Source organism: Lutra lutra, chromosome 14, assembly GCF_902655055.1.
Source record: "Lutra lutra chromosome 14, mLutLut1.2, whole genome shotgun sequence".
NCBI classification, from domain to species: Eukaryota; Metazoa; Chordata; class Mammalia; order Carnivora; family Mustelidae; genus Lutra; species Lutra lutra.
In genome coordinates, this window is record NC_062291.1 from 30,317,487 (window position 1) to 30,337,860 (window position 20,374).

General features: G+C 37.7%; 1 protein-coding gene across 5 annotated transcripts in view; it reads right to left on the reverse strand.

Annotated features, from left to right (window-relative positions):
• Positions 1 to 5,973, reverse strand: part of CTNNA3 (catenin alpha 3) — a 1,776,580-nt gene extending 1,770,607 nt beyond the window's left edge. For 4 of the 5 annotated variants that reach the window (XM_047701794.1, XM_047701797.1, XM_047701799.1 and 1 more), the window contains exon 1: positions 4,336 to 4,498. The gene's annotated coding sequence lies outside the window, so the exon portion shown is untranslated. Of the gene's footprint in view, positions 1 to 4,335; positions 4,499 to 5,953 lie in introns of those variants that run through there. The other variant, XM_047701796.1, reaches the window with a different exon arrangement.
• Positions 5,974 to 20,374: the final 14,401 nt, after the last annotated feature.

Below are 20,374 nucleotides of genomic sequence, written 5' to 3' on the forward strand. Positions count from 1 at the left end.
GACAGACATTGATACCTCTTCCGGAGAATCACAAAGATATCGGTTTTATTTCCTACTCTCCCTTCATCCCCAGCCACAAACAAACAGACGTTAGAGGTCAGAGCCTTTATTGGATTCACAAGTATCTATGCCCAGCACTAAGAATAACGTCTGCTACTCAAGTCATCTAAAATGAGTGAATTACTTCCAAAGCCAATATCAGAGTAGACCACACATAGTACTTTCAGCAACCCTGCCTCTCAGTCACTCTGAGGGTTCTCAGTGAACTAACCCAGGGCCACTTTGCATTAATACCAGAAACCTTATCAATTGAGACCTGGAAATTCATTTATCATCTATTTAATTGTACACCTCCATCCCAATTCTTTACGCCAAATGCATAGACTGAGGAGATAAATGCTGTACAGTGTAATTTAAGCAATGCTACTCAAAGCACAAGTCTGCAATGATATAAGGAGCTTGCAAAGATGTAAATGACTATTGCCTTCATCTAAAAAGTCTTGCTACAAAGTCTTAGAGCATAGATAACTTACATTCCGTTAGAAACTTCTCCTTTCATGGACCAGTAACAGATTGAGAACTGCTGATCATATGTTGAATACAGCTAATGTAGAGCCTGAAATGCTCGAGTTCCACTACTTGAGGAACTTTCCTTGCATTCAACATTGCCTTCTCCATCAAATCTATTTCCCCACTGATGGAGGGACCTGAAGCAGCCCAAGTATATTGGCTGGGATAATGAAGACGGGATAAAGAGGTCCAGGAGGGAGGAGGGGGTGCCAAATAAATTTGACCTAAATTATAATTTGGCACATAGGAACTCAAAATAATTTCTCAAACCATGGAAGTTAGTGATTAAATTGGTAGCAGATTAAATTGGCTGTGTCCCAGGCACCAATAACATTGTTAAAAACAGTAATTAAGCATGGGAAAATCATGTGCAATAGCTAATAGTCCTGTTCACTTTCAAAAATTCTGTAATCTCAAGTATCTGTCACTTTCCATTAGATCTGCAACTTGACTAAACTCAGGAGTTCTGCCCCACGGTACCATATCACTTAAAATCTAGTATCTGAGGGGGCACCTGGGTGGCTCAGTGGGTTAGGCTGCTGCCTTCGGCTCAGGTCATGATCTCAGGGTCCTGGGATCGAGTCCCGCATCGGGCTCTCTGCTCAGCGAGGAGCCTGCTTCCCTCTCTCTCTCTCTCGGCCTGCCTCTCTGCCTACTTGTGAACTGTCTCTGTCAAATAAATAAATAAACTCTTAAAAAAAAATCTAGTATCTGGACAAAAATCTGAAAATCACACTTTTTGAGTCTCTAGACTAACATTTCCATAAGCCAACGATCCATAAGCAAACACTATGTTTTAAGTCGTCATTACAAAGCACCTAAGTTTCTCTTCAGGCAAGACTGAACTGCCAACTTCTCAAATCTTAATCCCTTCTATCCCAAAGCAAGAGTAACAACACACCAACAGAGATTCATAGGAATTAGAGAAAGGAACTCCCATCCTTCCACAGCTTTGGTCTTCCTCTAAATATCACAGAAAAAGAAAACTTTACAATTAAAAAAAAAACTTTTAATACAGGCAAAACATATTCTTTAAGAATTCACAACCCTATATATCTCACCTCCCCTCCCACCAAATAATCTCTCTACTCTCTCTAATTCAATTTCTCTGGACAGCCACTCCCTCCAAAAAATCAAATAGTTTTACTGACCTCCAATTCCTCAGCTTTTTTCCTTCAGTATAGTCTATTTCTATAACCATAACTCCCAAATTCAACAATAACAAATTAAATCTTCATCTCTTCCCTGACTCCAGCTCTAGAATGTCCTATTCTGTTTTCATGTTTCCCTAAATAGAAAAACCCAATACTGAATTTCTGCTCTTGTATGTGCCCTCTATCAGTTTTTCTTTCACCGTGCTATCTATACATTTTCCCTAAATACATCTAATTTCTCCCAACATTTATTGTAACTGAAGTATTTATCCTTAATTCTATTTCTTTGTCACAGCTGGATCATAAAATTCATATAAATCAGAATTATGTATAGATGGTCCTCTAACAGAAGTCATTTATAAATTCTACTGTTCTCTAAAGTCCAAAACAACATGGTCAATAACAGTATCTGTTGGTTTCAGGCAGAACTGAAGCATTTTTCTCACATGTAGCTTTGCTGATAATTGTAAAGTTGGTAAATTGAAATTCTGTAAACAGGGGATTCTGTCCTTCCAAACACTTAGCATATTGCAATCTACATACCTGATAACAATGTTTTACATATCAGAGACATTCAATAAATTTATCATTTGGTAGACAAAGAATTTTACAATGACTTAAAACAGTAAAATACCATCTTCTTAAAAATCCCAACCTTTGTATTCAACTCAAATGCCCTTTAATCTGAGTCCACATTCAAGAATATAGCTGGAAGAATCAGACCAATAAATACAGAGAACAAACTGATGGTTGCTGGGGCAGGTGGGGGGAAAATGGGCAAAATGGGCAAAATGGGCAAAAAGGAGTGAGAGATACAGGCTTCCATTTATGAAATGAGTAAGTCATGGAATAAAAGGCACAGCATAGGGAATATAATAGATGATATAATAGCATTGTATTTTGACAACAGCTACACTTGTGGTGAGCGTAACATAACATATAGAGATGTTGAATCACTACGTTGTACGCCCAAAACTCATGTAACATTTTGTGTCAACTATACTCAAATAAAATTAAAAAAAATTTTTAAATACAGCTTAAGGAAATGATCTTTAAAATAAATACACACATTCACAAAGATATTTACCATGGCACTTGGGTATTCAATGATAACTAATAAAATTATATCCATTAACTTGGAAAAATGTTACACAGCAATTTAAAATAACATCTATGTAAAATAGGGAATATACATGGAAAATGTTTTGGTATAATATTAAATACAAAAGCAAGGTCCCAAATTTTATCTACAGTATTACTGCAATTCATTTTAAAGCCATGTAAAGAAAAAAGACTAAAAGGAAATACATCAATGAGATTACAGGCAATTTTTTTTTCTGTTCTTTCAAAATTCCTGTAATTCCTAGAGTTCCTCCAAATTTCCATGCTCATATTATTTTTATGATGAAAAGAAAATAAGTTTTCCTATAAAATCCCAAAATTTTACTCAAAAAAGAAGGAAGATACAGACTATCTGTTGGAGGGTAACAAAAAAGCTATGTCTATACTGTCTGTATTTTGGGTGTCTCCCCTTAACAAATTTGCTACTACTGAGCATTTGCTAGTACTTTGCTAATTACCTTTGCTAATACTGAGGTCATTTTTTATAGTGGATAGTGAAATTTTAATAGCACATCCAAATATGCCATTCAAATTTAACTGTTAATAATCCACATCCCCAAATCATAACTATTCTCAGTATGTTAAGCTTTTGTTCTGTCTAAATAATGAAACAAACCCAGAAGCAGAGCTAATCTGAAATTTTATTTTTTGTACTTGTGTGTTCTGAACACATCACTGGATTTCATGTATCTTCAAAGACACTGTAACAGGCTTTCTTAGTGTTGTATAACCATGACTCAAAACCTGTACAATCAATGACTTTCCTGATGCCTAAACAATCTCTTCTGGTTTCTATTTGAACTCATTCCTTCCAGTTCTATCCTCAGCACAACTGAAAGCAACTATCCAACCACTAAGACTCCATCAAACAGTGACCTTTTCTTTACATTATTGATGATTACATCCTACACAATGTGATTTTTGTTTGATTATAAATGGTGATGAAACAGTTCTGAGAGAACTCAACCACTTAATGCTACTGCCCATTATAAAACAAGTACATGAGACAAATATTAAATTCAGGAGTTACGGTTTTGCCACGGTCTCATTTGAAAAACCTTCCATTTGCTGTGAACAAGCTTGTGGTTGAAAGTAAAAATCCCTTCAAACATTTTCTATCTTTGCTTCCTACTGCCCCAGCCCCATGCCAAAGCACAAGCATCCAGGCCGTATCTTATCTTTTCCTGCGCAGTACTGCAATCGGCTTTTTATAGCCAGAAACTCTCTGAATGCAAAGCACGACCTTGGCTACTAGATTCCCCTGGCACTAGTTCGAAAGTTATTTATAACTTTAAAATTAACATGAAAGCCTACATTTCTCATCATAACTACTCAAAACATTCCCATTTTATATAACAATGTAATGTACTTTAATCAGAAGGAAACCCCACATTTTAAGCCTACAATATATAATTAAGGCAGAGCAATTCAACGAAGAAACAAGAATGTACTGAAGTCCAGCTCTTCTCTTTACGAATTTGACTCTTACCTTTCTGTTGCTTTCTATAAAGTAAATGTTTAAAAAAAAAAAAAATCGGCTCTTGTAGGGAATTTTCCAAAAAGAGTTTTGGGGGGGCGGATAAAAAGAAGACAGCTTCTTAGTCAGAGTTACAGAGTACCAAATTAAGAGGCAGTGGCAGTGGGGCAGTCACTTTAGCTGAGCGTCATTCACCCAGGATAAGAAAGAAAGGGGAGGTTACAAACCAGGGTGGGTGGTATCTAATCCTGAACTGCTAGTCACTGACCTCACTGACAACTTGTTACTGAAAATACTTTGTTGAAAAAGGCCAGACACATACTTTGCCTAGAGATCTACAAACATAGCTGTCAGGAAGCTCTGAACAAGTTAGATCTGCATTTCTCTAGTCCCTTTCCAAAATAAGGACCTCTTTACATCTAATTAAAGCTGATGGCTAGAATTATGGAGAGTGAAAAAAAAATGATAAAGCAGGAATAACGGGAGTCCAGGAAATCCACACACCAAAAGATCAATTATGTAAAATTCAGTGTCTTCAATACCATAGGATGATGTGTCACATCTGAGATAGTGTTTTTCTTTTGAAATCTCGCCTGTTCCAAGATACACCTGCCCTGGGTATCACACTAAAATCACATAATTATTAGTAAGGTGTGTACAGTGAAGATTTACCAAATGCTCCACAGGTGAAACCATTGTTAAAGTTACCAAAAAAGTCTTCTCCAATAAAATTTCTTATTTCTGTGGCTGTTCTTTTTATAGTTCCTCTTCCCTTTTTTTGATATCCTTTTCCTCAATACCCTATCATTCACCAGAACAAATCTCACTTACGCTTTATCATTTCATCAGTTCCTTGACTCCCCACCTGAACTTATACATTTCCTTCACATTACCACTTCTGCAACTTTCTTCCAGCAGCTTCTAAAACAACAAGTGGTAACTGTCCCTTAAAAAAGAACTACTCCATTGTATGTTAACTATACTGGAATTGAAATTTTTCTAATTATATACTTAATAAACAAATAAAAGAACTACTCATTTGAGTTTAAGCATTCTTGTTCTTAAAAAGCTGAATTCAAAATAAAAAGAAATTTAAAAATAATTAAAAATAAAAATAAAAAGGAAGCATTTGTGTATTAGCTCCACAGGCACTCTTAGAACAAGTATTAGGGAAACGACAGAAAAGGCAGGATCTGGGGACTGTCAGAGAGAATCAACAATGAAAGGGGCTTAATTTTATATGATTTCTAGAGAAATTTGCAAATAACTGTATTTTTATGTAGCTTCCTTTAAATTGTGCATAGTTGACATTACATTTATCTAAAGATTCTTAGTTGCTAACATACTGTCCTCCCAGATTTTTTTTTTTTAAGCAGCTTTTTTCCCCCTGGAGAATCTAGGAATAGCCTCTTTTCACACTGAAAACAAAGAGTAAGTTTTATGTCTCTCAATCCATCTTTTCTTGAATAAAGAATTCACTTGACACTTGCAAAATAGAAGTTTTTGTTTTAGAGCTTTAATAATGAATGTTTTCCAAACCCAGACTGTTGAACTGAACCCAAGATAAAATATCCACATTCTATTATAAGTCACTCTGCCCCCACTGTAAAACCACAAATAAGTTACTTACCTGCTCTGTACTTCTCTTTTCCATCTGCAAAATGGAAATGAAAACCCCTATTCTTTCTGTATTCAGGGGATAGGTGAATTAAATGGATAAAATCTGAAGTGTTTCAAATTATATTAAACTTCTCATAGATAAAATACAGATGCAATTACAGTATTTGATGTTATCAAAACAATTAAATATCTGAAATGTAATTCTAAAGAGCTCTATTTTTTTTGTTTTGTTTTGTTTTAATTGCCTCATAAAAATGTAACCTCCCAGTTTTTCTTTTTCTCAGTTGAAGTATTTCCCACTCTGGCCACAAGAGGTCCTTGTCCTAGCAATTCAAATCACGTCAGATTTGATAGGCAGAGGCCCCACAATCCCTATATTTATATCAGTTGGCTGAGAAAAAATACAGATCACCTATGTCAAGTTTCCATAGCTAACTATAGGACAGCAGACAAAACCGGAGAAATCCGGCTTTCTCTGGGTGATCACTGAAGCATGCTGAACACTAAATAGTTCCTGTAAACTACACAGCTACTGCATTTTGCATCCTGGCCCCCTTCCAGGTTTTCACAGTAATTCCTCCTTGTAACCTTGCCCGGTCTTGTTCAGTATTTATTCTCCTTCCCTATTTACTTGTTTCCTTTCTTTATACTTTTCAAACTTTAAAATTTTGGCTCACATTCCTCTTGCAAGCAAAAGTTAAGGGTAAAGGAGCTGGAGGAAAAAAAAGGACAGAAGAAACAGAATAAATCACGGCAGTTGTAGCAATCATCCTGAGGTAATCAAAAGTGTGTCTCTGGCCCCAGACGAAGTCACTCAACCACATGTACCGAGAAGCTCCTTGATGTGGAGCCCTATGTTAGGAGCCAGCTAGAACATCAGAGGCACAGAAGGGAGGCCTCCAAAAAGAAAATAATTCTATCTCTATCAGCAGCCCCTCTTGGAAAATAAGCCCTCCAGGATACAATCAGTTCTTCAACCAGAATAGAATACCTTTTCTTCTTTTCATTAAAATACCTTAAAGAATGAATGTAGCTTTTGCATGAACCATGAGTCCATTTTATTCTATATATGATACCTCAAAATGTTTCAGGCAATTGCAGGTTGGGGCTTCAAAAAAACATGTGATTTTCTTAACACCTATAACACCTTTTTAAGAAGAGATTTAAAGTTAAGGATAATTTGTCTGTTGTAAATAAAATGATCTTATTCCAAAAATATGTGATAAATAGCACTGGCACTTTGTTGGATGTTTCAGATGAAACTAAATGAATCTGCTCCTATTTCAAAGGACTTATATGCTGCAGCAAAAAAGATGTTTCCCAACTCTCCCTTCCCACCTACCCTGTAATTAGCTACTAACCAACTCTCCTGCTTCACAGACAAAAAAAAAAGCAGAAGCCCCCTGGGAAAAAGTCCCATGCCTTCTCATCAAGTCTACAAAACCACCAGCACTGAGTCCCAGCATCTCCAGCTTCCCTCCTATTACAATGCGAGCAGTACCCTTGCTCCTATCAAAGACTAATCTCTCCTCTTCTGCTCTGGATCCCTTCTTCTCTGCCCTTCTCAAGGACTCCACTCCTTCCTTCTCACTTCATGTACCACACTATCACCGTTTCCCTAATGATCAGTACAAAAATATGCCACAAGACCTCAAACTTTAAAAATATCCAACAAACAAAAGTATTAGCTTCACCCTACAGCTCCTCCTACTTTCTGCTGCCTTCATCACAATACTTCCTAAATAAACTGCTTACCCTTCTTACATTTTCACCTGTCATTCACTCCATAACCCATTTCTGTTTCCTTCACTACCATGAGGGCCATTTTTAAGTCTACCACCAACTCCTGTGTGGCCAAATCATACTGAAACCTCAGGGTTATCTGATCCAATCCCATAGCTTTAAAGGAGATCTGTAATAAGATGTCAAGTGGGATTTCTGCTATTGTGCAGAATTGGCAACCAAGCTCAAAATAAAAAAATTAAGCCATCTATGTTATACTGCACACTAACGAATTTCCAGTATTTGAGGAGAGACACCTCATTCAGGGCTCACTAAGAAGCAGTTAGGAGTTATAGGCTCTTTCCCTCCTGTTTCCTCTCCTAGCCCTAACACTACAGAAAAAGTCAGGGGACTTGAAAAATTAGAGGAACAAGGCCAACTAAATCTCTCCTCTTGAAGATACCAGAACAGAAGTGGTGAAAAAAATCAGTCTTGCCCTTTCCCATTGCCAAGTCCTTGGAGAAGACATCTGATCGATGCTGAAGGAAAAGGAGAAGATTTAAACTGGAATAAAGTGCAAGTTTTACACTGGACTAAGCCATCTTTAAAGCACTGCACTAATGGCAGGGAAATTATGGCACCTACCAGTATGTCATTCAAGAATGAGAAAGGGAGATGCAACAGAGCAAAAGGACAGGCAGAGACTGGAGAAGGCACATTAGTGCACCAGATACACCACTCCTACATCCATATGTTAACAAATTCCAAATTAGTGTCCCCAACTGGACCTCTCTCAGGAGCCCCAGAGGCATACATCCAATTGCCTTCCCCATCTGGATACCTAATAGACATTTCAAACTTATTATATCCCAAAAAAGATCTCTTGATTATGCCTCTCAAATCTACTAACATATCCTAGTAACTGGTTTCATTGCCTAAATGCTTAAGCCAAAACCTAGGAATCATCCTTCAACCCTTTTTTTCCCTCACAGTCATCAAAAATTCCCACTAATCCTACTTCCAAAAGTTATCTTTAATATATCCACTTCTCCCCATCTCCTCTTTCGCAGCTAAATTGAGGCATCTGTAATCTAGTCTCCACAAAGCATCTAAATGATCTTTCAGAACATAGCTTAGCTCATGTTATTCTCCTCCTTAATATCATCCAATGCCTTGTTACTAGTTAAAAAGAAAAAGAAAGAAAGAAAATCCAAGTTCTTTAACAAATCTACAAAGCCTTCTGTGATCTGGCTCCTATCAACTACCTCTTCTACTTTGACTCACAGCACCCTCGCCCCTAGTTCACTGACTTCAGTTCCATTTTCTACTCACAAAACACCCAAGCTTATGCTCCTTAGGAATGTTGCACTTACTCCTCCTCTGTCTGAAATCATTTCTTTCCAGATGTTTGTTTATATGTCTGGCTCCTTTTCATGGGGTTATTGACTGATTACCTTATCTCACTACCCCCTCCCACTTATCTGATTACCTTATCTCACTGCCCCCACAACCTTGAGCATGTATTTATTTGTTTACTTATGCTGTCTTCACCAGGGGAATGAAAGCTAGGGGCAGTGGCAAGTCCATAACAGTACGGCATATTTAAATTAACTTAATACAAAGTGATGCATCATTATCTACGAGATTTCAAAGGAGGGAAAGATATCTCTAGGAGAAGAGGATAATCCAGGAAATTTTCCTGGAGGGAGTTATATTTGCCTGGATGCAGATATAAAAGATACCAGAAAAGTAAGAGAACAGTGTCTCACTAGTTTTATTTATCAAATATCCCTCAAATCCACTGCCTCTCCATCTTCACAGCTACTACCCTGCCCTGACTCAAAAAACAGTTATGTCTTGTATGTTATCTTTATATATTTACCACCAAATTTCTTCTTCACCCTCTCTTTCACTTTATGTAAAACTCAAATACAGCATTTAAACGTTAGTAGGGTGTACTTAGAGTTAAAATTAAAAATCTCGGTTTAACTAGTTCATCACTACTGAAATTGACACATTAACTTTATTTCCTTGGTGATAACAGAGAGGCAAAAACAAATGTTCTTCTCATTAATTTTTCTCATTTAATTTTCTCAGAGTGCCATGTCTCAATTTTGACAGGCCATCTTGCTGTTAGTCAATAACCTTAACAAGCACAGTAATTACAGTCAGTCACGTCTGTTTTAGTTCATTGATTACTTTATTTCTTTTTCAACTTGTTAATGAAAATTCCCAGCACAGACCTTCTTGGTGACATTTATTTTATTAATTAACCATCCTATCACTCCCTTGAATATATTAATCAACCACAGGATCTACTATTGATGGTTCTAAAAACCTGCTCTTGCAGCTTTGAAAATCACAATCATTTTCAGAGATACAAGACATCTAGAAACCTTTTTGTTTCAAACTGTTTAAATAAAAGATGTAATTATTGTAATTATTGATCAAATTATGTAATATGATATGTATTTAAACATACATTTTACTTGATACAGCTTTCTTTTTAAAGATTTATTTATCTGTTTTAGAAGGAGCAGGGCTTGATCTCAGGACCCCAAGATCATGACCTGAGCCAAAACCAAGAGTTGGACACTTAACTTACTGAGCCACCCAGATGCCCCACTGATACAACTTCTAAAATGTTATAGAAACTGTCTTATTTTTCTGAATGTAACCTTGAGAGTTGGTAGTAAATAATATAAATAAAAAGCAATGTAGCATCTTAGCCTAGAGGTACTCAATGAGGGATACAGTAAGACTGATATCATTTAAAAGGTAGAATAATGTTTGGCCTTCAAAGAGTACCAGGTTAAATTTGACTTTGAGACAAACTGTCTCTTTGTTCTGAGAAAACCAATATGGTAAATTTTCTAGTTGTGCAAATGTACAAAAGCAAGTCTCACCTAACATATGAAGAAGAAAATGCTGTTTTACACAAAGAAATTCAGTTAGATATGTCTCTACAGATTTTTATTCTTTCTTAAAAAGAAGAGTTTCTTTTTCCTGGTTGAATCTATAGGATTCTCAAGCCCATCAGAACTGACACCCTCTTTATAAGCATTTCCCAATGTCCTTTTTTAATATCCTAAAATGAATTTCATAGTTACTAACTACACATTAACTAACCACTGAATCTTTAAAAACACACTTTATATATAAATGTAAGTTATATACAGTTATATGTATTTACATAAATTGCATATTTGTATTTCATTACACAAATGCTCAGGCACACTTATACTGGAACACATAATGAAAGTCACGTTTCCCGTTAAGCATAAAATCACTGTGAATGTGATAGCTACAAATGTAAATTGATAAGGATGTGTTGTGCTAGTAATTCAAATGTCTACAGTTGCTTTGCAACAGAGACAAGATTTTTCCAAAATGGTGAACAACCCCTCATATAATACAAAACAAAACGAGAACCATCTTCCTTTCATATACCCGAGTGCAATCTTCCTTAGATATACTCAAGTGCATTCCTAGAAAAATCAGTGTATATTAAAGCTATGCAAAAAAACACTTAGTGTTTATAAGCTAAAGCAGAGTTAAGTTCTAGGCTTAGAAAATTATAAACAGAATCTATACGAATGTCCAGTGGGATATCTGAAACCTGCTTGGGATGTGTGACAATTCATTATAGAGGGGAGTTTCACACATTGGGAAACACATAAGCTTCTTTAGCTCAAGACAATTAAATGCTAGATGTGTCTGTACTACTGTGACAACCAAAACTGCCTGCCCCAGGGTGAAGCAGAAGAGGTGGGGACTTGAGAATCACTGTTCTAAACACCGCATGTTTACAAGAGCCCCGAGGCTGAAATGAAGATAGACAGGAAGAGGGACCGACCTAGGAAGGAAAATAAATTCTTTAAAAAGTCCTGACTAAAATGGCATAGCACAACCTACAATGGACTACCATAGTCCCAAACATGGTTTAAAAAAAAAATAATTAAAATTTCCAGAAAACGTTTTAAAGACAGTTATGGTAAGCGCCTGGAGGAGAGGAGAGAATGGGCAGTACCCACAAGACCACACTTGAGAAATCCTGTAAGTGAGAGAGTGAGGTTTCTGTGAAAAGAATGGATATTTCCATTGTTACTTACTCTGGGAAAGAAGTTGAAGGTAGGACAGTGTGAGAAATGGAAAGCTGGGCTTTTAGGTGAAATGGGCAGGGGGAGGGGGTCCCTTTCTCTGTAAAGTCCATGGTTTGGCCGCCTAGACTCCAGATAGAAAGGGAAAGCCAGACAGTAACCCACAATGGAAAGGCAAGCTGACACGGTCATACTAGTGGTAGACAGAAACAAGTCAGAGAAACCCTTTTCAAGGATGCCTTGAAAATGACTCTGAAATGAACTGACCGAAATGAAATGACTGAAAATGGACCAGGGAATACTGAGTGCAGCCCCGGTAATTATTTCTGTGTGTGTGTGTTTATTGTAATTATTATGTTATCTTTATCCTGCCTCTTCTTGTTAAACGCTGGTTAAAATGCTATGCTGTGGAAAAGTAAGAAAAGCATCTGTTTTCTAATTCAGATGGAATACTGACCTGGAGAACAAGAGCGAAAGCAGCAGTGCAACAGCATGACAACATGTCCAAAACAGAAAACCGTGATGGGCCTCTTCCTAAACCCAACTGAGAGAGCTCTGGGGATGACTCAGATATAGCCAAGAAACAATAAGGGCTGGTTCCTGGCATTAAGACAATGGGGACTTGGGGCACCTGGCTGGCTCAGTCAGTATAGCATACAACTCTTGATCTCGAGGTTGTGAGTTTGAGCCCCACATTAGATGTAGAGATTACTTAAAAATAAAATCTTTAAAAAAAAAAAAAAAGGCAGAGGAGGGGTGCCAGGATGGCTCAGTTGCTTGGGCATCAGACTCTTGCTTTCGGTTTAGGTCATGATCTCTGGGTCGTGAGATCAAGGCCCATATCAGGCTCCAAGCTCAGCAGGGAGGGTGCCTGGGGGTGTCTCTGTCTCTCTCTCTCTCTCTCAAATAAATACATAAAACCTTAAAAAGGGGGCGCCTGGGTGGCTCAGTGGGTTAAGCCGCTGCCTTCAGCTCAGGTCATGATCTCAGGGTTCTGGGATCGAGTCCCACATCGGGCTCTCTGCTCAGCAGGGAGCCTGCTTCCCTCTCTCTCTCTCTCTGCCTGCCTCTGTCTACTGTGATCTCTCTCTGTCAAATAAATAAATAAAATCTTAAAAAAAAAACAAAACTTAAAAAAGAAGAGACAATAGGGACCTGAGCTATTGAAATCTAGATATTTAAAAGAATATGTGACCTTATTTTATAAAACACGGTGTTGATGTTCAGACATACTGAGCAACATATAGTTAAGTCTTTAATATATGGTAATTATAGTTAATCATGTTAACTACTTAGTAAATCCGGTATTAGTTCATGTTGCATTTTAGGCAAGCTCCACCTCAACTTCAGCAATAAGCAAGTGCAAGAAAGAGAAAGGACCGGGGCACCTGGGTGGCTCAGTGGGTTAAAGTCTCTGCCTTCGGCTCAGGTCATGATCCCAGGGTCCTGGGATTGAGCCCCACATCGGGCTCTCTGCTCCGCAGAGAGCCTGCTTCCTCCTCTCTCTGCCTGCCTCCCTGCCTACTTGTGATCTCTCTGTCAAATAAATAAATAAATTCTTTAAAAAAAAGAAAGAGAAAGGACCAAGCAACAATATGGAGCCAGGCAAAAATAACACTAGAGGAACTGACCAAATGGTAGGGCTAAACCCCAAAGAGACCTGGATAGCAGGCCAGCTGAAGAGGCTCAGGGGTTAGGAGGATACAGCAAACTTGTACTTAACTAGGACCAGTTACAATGTCCAAGAACCAAGAATCTAGTAAGTGGGTCACAGCAGCAGAAATCCCGTGACAGCAGTATCTCCATGTTAGGTGGTAGTGATGCCTTATTTCAGGTTGTTTATTGGAAACTGCTAAGCATTAGGCAGGGAGTTAGAGCCCCAGCCAAGTGCACTAGGTGAAAACCCAGTCACCTAGATCGAACAAACATGGTGGAGAGTTAGAAGGAAGGCTGTGACTCAATGGACACACCAGATATGGGACTAAAAGTCCAGATTCTATCTACAAACAGGATTTGTTTGGGAATTGGGATGGGTCTGATTGATGCCGTAGACTACAAACATTAGTATCTACATAAGTGAAAAAGTTTGAGGTAGGCATTCTTTACATAATGCAGATTCAGCTTTTCTCAAGTAATCCATGCAAACACTTATTATGTCTTGAGTTGTAAGAACATTTTTCATATATTCTTAAAAGCAGGTATCCAACTGACTGCAGCTAGTTAGCTGGATAAGCAGAACCTTTATTATACAGCCCTGGATATAAATGATCCTTGTTTGGGTGCACTACTCCTTTCAATAACAAACATAAAAGTTCAGTGTTTTATTATTAGAATTCATGTTATCAAATATATTAGAATTCATGTTATCAAATATATTAACATGTATTAACCATGTGCTAACCAGGAATTTTTGTCTCAGAAAATATGCAACAGCAGCTAAGCATTAGAGATTTTAAGGTACTTATTGAATGACCTAATTAGTAGCACAGATTTGAAAATAAGAAAAATCTCAGTAGCTAAAAAACTAGTCCATGACTTACATACCCTTTCTAATTCTGATTGTTAACTTTGAATTTAAATAAGTTGAAACTTCTGGGGCACCTGGGTGTCTCAATCAGTTAAGCATCCAAGTCCTGGTTTCAACTTAAGTCATGATCTCAGTGTTGTGAGATCAAACCCAGAGTCAGGCTCTGTGCTCAGTGCACAGTCGGCTTGAGATTCTCTGCCTCTGCCCCTGACTCCCGCTCACGCACACTATGTGCATTCTCTCTAAAATAAATAAATAAATAAAATATTCTTTAAGTAAATAAGTTAAAACTTCTATTAACAGTATCAATCGTTTCCTCTCATTCATACACAAAATTAATACTTTATCTTGGAAACTAGAACAAACATTAAGAACCAAATTTTTTAAAATTCAGTACTGGGGTTTACATCTAACAGAAGTGCACAGGAAGTCAGACTATTCACTAGTTTGGGAAGTGTTCAGAGAAAAAGAGTAACAAGGAAGGTGAGTAATAGATAAAAGAAGTAATGAGAGAATTCTTTTCTAGTAAGACTAGACCAGTTCTAGTTTTTTGTTCCTCTTTTTCTAAAGAAGGTAAGGCAAAGCATGAATCATGTCATGTAGTTTTTGCTATCCTCCTTGGTCTCTGAATTTTTACAGATACCTAAAGGCAATCAAATACACAAATAATTCACAGCTACCAACCTCAAAGGAGGAAATAACATAAGGATGATATCCCAAAAGGAACTGTCAAGGAGAAAGAGGTTTAGAGATGTAGCTTTGAGAATACATAGATATTTTGTTTTTATTCCTTTACCAAATGGAAAGAAACCATAGCAAAGACCTATGACTCAGTAGTAGAAGCACTAAAACTTCCAGAAATGTTCTCTCAAAGAAATAAAAAATAATGAATGCCTAAATTTCATCAAAGTTGTTTTATATCATCTCTTATCCCTTATAAACACCTATAAAGACATTTTCAAGGATATGATGGTTTCACAAATTAGTTTATATTTTCCCATCCTAATATTAAGTATTCATTAAATGAATTAACTTACTTGTTCATGTTTTTTCAATGTTCGTGAACTTTATTAAAATCCTTTCTATGGGTTTCTTACAATACAAAAACACTACATAACCCAGAGTTTTACTTGAGGAAGAAGAAAAAGGAGAGAGCTACTTGATTGGCTCAGTCAGAAGAGCATGTGACTCTTGATCTCAGGGTCATGAGTTTGAGTCTCACATTAGGTGTGAAGATTACTTAAATAAAATTTTTTAAAAAGAGGGGCGCCTGGGTGGCTCAGTGGGTTAAGCCGCTACCTTCGGCTCGGGTTGTGATCTCCGAGTCCTGGGATCGAGCCCGGCGTCGGGCTCTCTGCTCAGCGGGGAGCCTACTTCCTCCTCTCTCTCTGCCTGCCTCTCTGCCTGCTTGTGATCTCTCTGTCAAATAAATAAATGAAATCTTTAAAAAAAAATTTTTTTTTAAAGAAAAAAAAAGAAGGGAGAGAAATAATTACATTTGCCCCCCCAATTCTTAAAGAACTAATTCCACAAGACCCATGATCTGAAATAGTAGATTCATTGTGAATAAATGTTTTTTAGTCTATCTTTTAAAATCACGCATCACTGTATCAGATACTTCCAGTGCCCTGCCCACACAAGTTCAACCTCATTTTTATCCCAATCACAATGGTGGAAGATACTTCCTGGAGGGCCATAACACCCCTCACATTGTCAGTGTCATGCTTCACATCTTTCACTGGCTGCCCCAGGGCTTCTCCAATGCCACAGAGGATAAAGGGAGCCCACTTAGTATGTGCACAGCCATATAAATTTCAGAGAATGAGTGCTCAGGATTAACCCACAACTAGTGGGGACCAAGAACAACTGGTAGACAATTGCTCCTTCTAGTTGACCTCTAGGAAGAGAATTCTAAGGGGCATCAAGCCCCAACTGGGCTTAGCAGTGAATTTGATAATGCAGGCTTATCCTACATTCTCTTTTCCTCTTTTCCTCACTCTGTCCAGTCTCTCATCCCCACTCCCTAAAGTTACCACCCAAATAAACTACCTAGACACAAGTCCCAGTATTTTTTCTTTTGGAGAGAATCCAAGACATTACCATTTATACCAGGAGTGGGCCTGGAAAACACGATAGTACTCTTGAACTAGATCACTCACAGTCCAGATGGAAATGAGGCCCCTTTGCTGGTGATAAGCTCTAGCACATGACATCTCACTAATGTGGACAAAGATGTAGTACAAGTGAAAAGAGCTGACTGTGAGCATCTATTCCCAATTCTGCATTCAGTGACATCACACAGGTAATTTGAGAACAGCCAAAATTATCAGTATTTACAAAACTTGGCAAAAACTACAAATCAAGACTACCCCATCACCTAGCATTCTACTGAAAGGTCTTGATGATTGGGAAGGCACTAGGGGATTCCTTATTAACAGAATTTTGGCCAAGACTCCAGTTTTCCACTTCCTTCTTTCCATACTCCCATTTTTAAGGGGACCTGGTAGTACCTCTCCCAGAATTTATGCCACAGATCACCAAATCCCAAGGCTATTCCTGGTCCTATGGCACAAATAAGCTGCTTCCAATATGGTCAGCCCTTATCCAAATACAAGAAGTATATTTTTAGCAATTAGAAAGTTTATAAATACATATTATTTTGCAGTCTGCGAGGGCTCAGGTGAAAATTCCATAAACAGAAAAAGGTAATACATATTAATCATATTCTATTTTTTAGAAAATTCTATCATTTATACTCCCACTGCAATCTATTTTCAACTTTTTACCTTCTCAGGGCACATACTATATGATAAGACAATGATGGATTTATAGTATGCATGAGTCATTCAACTATACATTCACCTAATAGAAATATTCATTTATTAAATTATTTTTATATAATAAGATCTGTCTAATATACTCTAAGGACAAGACACTTTCATTCCTCCCAGCATTACCATTTGTCACACATCAGAGTCACCTGACTAAATCTAGAACAGAAAACAGAGATAGTTGATATTCTAAGAGAGCCATGATAATAAACAAGTCGGGAGAAAAGGATGGGAATGGGAAATGGGAGATGAGAGAGGGGACATGAGAGATGTGGAATAGAGATGGAGATGACAAAGATGGAGTTGAGGGAGATGGAAATAACAAACATGGAGATGACAGAGATAGAAATGGGAGACAGAGATGGGAGACATAAGTAATAGAAATGGAGATAGAGATAACAGAGAGGGAGATGACAGAGATGACAGAAGTGAAGATGACAGAGAAGATGATAAAGATGAGATGAGAGAGATGGATATGGGAGATGGAGATCAGAGAATTGGAGATGGAGATGATAGAGAAGGAGATGATTAAAAAAAAAAAAAAGGCAAGGAGAGGAGCTTGTTCCAAAACCAATGCTAGAAACTGGTTCTAGGAGGGGCATCTGGGTGGCTCAGTCACTAAGTGTCTGCCTTCTGCTTGGGTCATGATCCCAGAGTCCTGGGATCGAGACCCACATCAGGCTCCCTGCTCGGTGGGAAGCCTGCTTCTCCCTCTCCCACTCACCCTGCGTCTCTCTTTGTACGTCCCACTCACTGTGTCTCTCTTTGTCAAATAAATAAATAAAATCTCAGAAATAAGAAAGAAAGAAAGGGAAAGAGACAAGGAAATTGGTTTTAGGAAATGTAAAGGGCTCAAGAACCCTGCCCCAGTCCACTCTTAATTCCCAAAAATCTTAAAATGTTTAGGTTTTATTGTAGATACATAGGTGTACCTTACTCAACAGTGAGTAGAATTAGTTTTACAAGCTCTAAAGCAAGCAGAATTACTCTAAGAAACTCTCTAAAACTCCCAATTCCTTTTTGACTTCACGAGGAGAGTCATGTTTATTCCCTCTCCCCACATACCCAGTCAGTCACCAAATCTTAATGACTCCAAATTCTCTCTCTCCCCATTCCCACTGTCCCAAATCAGAGCCTTAACAATGGTCATTTGAACCACTGCAATGTTGTACAAATTATTTCTCAAGTGTTAGTCTTCTCAGTATCACTACCTCCACCAAACCATAACTCCACCAATCCATTCTCCACATTTACTATCACAGAGTTCTTTCTAAAATATGATCCGGAGGTGCCTGAGTGGCTCAGTTGGTTAAGTGTCTGACTCTTGACTTCAGCTCAGGTCTTGATCTCAGCATTTTGAGTTCAACCCCTGCACTGAGCTCCATGTGGGGCATGGAGCCTACTTCAAAAATAAATTAAATTAAATTAAAAGTGAAGTAAAGTAAAATTAAAATAAAATAAAATAAAATACAGTCTGATTTCTTCACTAACCTGCATACAAAGTCTTCAGGGGGCTTGGACAATTTAATTTGGAACTCAAAGCCTTTTACCAATCTGGGTTTTCCCTATCTTTCCAAATACCAATCTCTAATTTAAAGTACACAAATATACTAAGGACAAGAGATTTTATTTATCTAAGCAGTGATCTTTCAGGGTAAAAGCATAAAGACACGGAGTATTTGCCAGTTTCTACAGAAATCATGCACTTCTTTTCCTCAATGAGCTTCCCCTAAAACACCCTCCAACCAATCCATAAGACTGTCCATTTTCCCACCTTCTAGCCAACCCCCTGCATTATCAAACTTATTCCTGGAAATGCCTGGGTGGCTCAGTTGGTTAAGCATCTGCCTTTAGCTCATGATCCCAGGGTCCTGGGGTTGAGTCCCATATCAGGTTCCCTGCTTAGTGGGGAGTCTGCTTCTCCCTCTCATTCTGCCTGCCACTCTCCCTACTTGTTCTCTCTCCCTCTGACAAATAAATAAAATCTTTTTTTAAAAAAACTTTTTATTTCTTCCATCTGATTGATGAAAAGTGGTCTCTTTTAAAAAAATAAAATTTGTTGTGCTCATTTTGCCAGCACATATACCAAAAAAAATAATTTTGTATCTCTAATTATGAGTAATTTTACGATTGTTTCATTTGTATGCAAATCCATCTGTATATCATTTCCCATACAAGCTTTGTTTTTCTTTGCTATTTTTCTGTTGGCTGCTTTCATATTTAACTGTAATCCCTATATATATGAAGGAAATTAGTTAATCTTATACAGATGTTGTCAATCTTTCCTGTTAATCTATCACTTAGAATGTTTCTTACTAGGCAGAAATTTTTAAGATTTTATTTATTTGACAGAGAGAGAGAACGCAAGTAGGCAGACTGGCAGGCAGAGGTAGAGGGAGAAGCAGGCTCTCTGCCAAGCAGGGAGCCCAAGGTAGGACTTGATCCCAGGACCCTTGGATCATGACCCCAGCCAGAGGAAGCTGCTTATATGACTGAGCCACCCAGGCGCCCCAGGCAGAAATTTAAAATTTTCATGCAATGCAACATAAAAATCCTGCCCCTACTGGACCTGGGTTTTGGATCTTGCTTGAATAACGTTCCCAACTCCAAGATAATGAAGAAGATGATAATGATGACAATGTAAACTACCTAATCATCTAGTACTTCTAATTTTTTAATGTACTTATACCTTCTTCTAGGACTTCTAGTTTGGGATGTTTAAATTTTACCCATCTGCAACTGATCCTCATGAAAGAAATGAGGTAGAACCCAATTCCTCTTCCTCCAAATGTATAGCTAAGTATATATACTTCGCTAAATATGTAGCTAAGTATACCAACATAATTTTCTGAACAATTCTTCTTTCCTTAATTTTAAATGAATCATATTGTACACTCATTTCCTATATATAGATAGATAGAGAGATTTATTTAGGGGTTTCTATTCTGTTGATTTATAAGGCAATACTAAACTTTTTCAAATACAAATTAACAGCTCTATGAAAGCTGTTTTTAGGGGTGCCTGGGTGGCTCAGTGGGTTAAAGCCTCTGCCTTCGGCTCGGGTCATGATCCCAGGGTCCTGGGATTGAGCTCCACATCCGGCTCTCTGCTCAGCAGGGAGCCTGCTGCCTCCTGCCTCTCTGCCTACTTGTGATCTCTATCTGTCAAACAAATAAAATCTTTAAAAAAAAAAAAAAGCTGTTTTTATACATTCCCATTTGAATCTCTCTCAAGACTGGTCACTCATTATT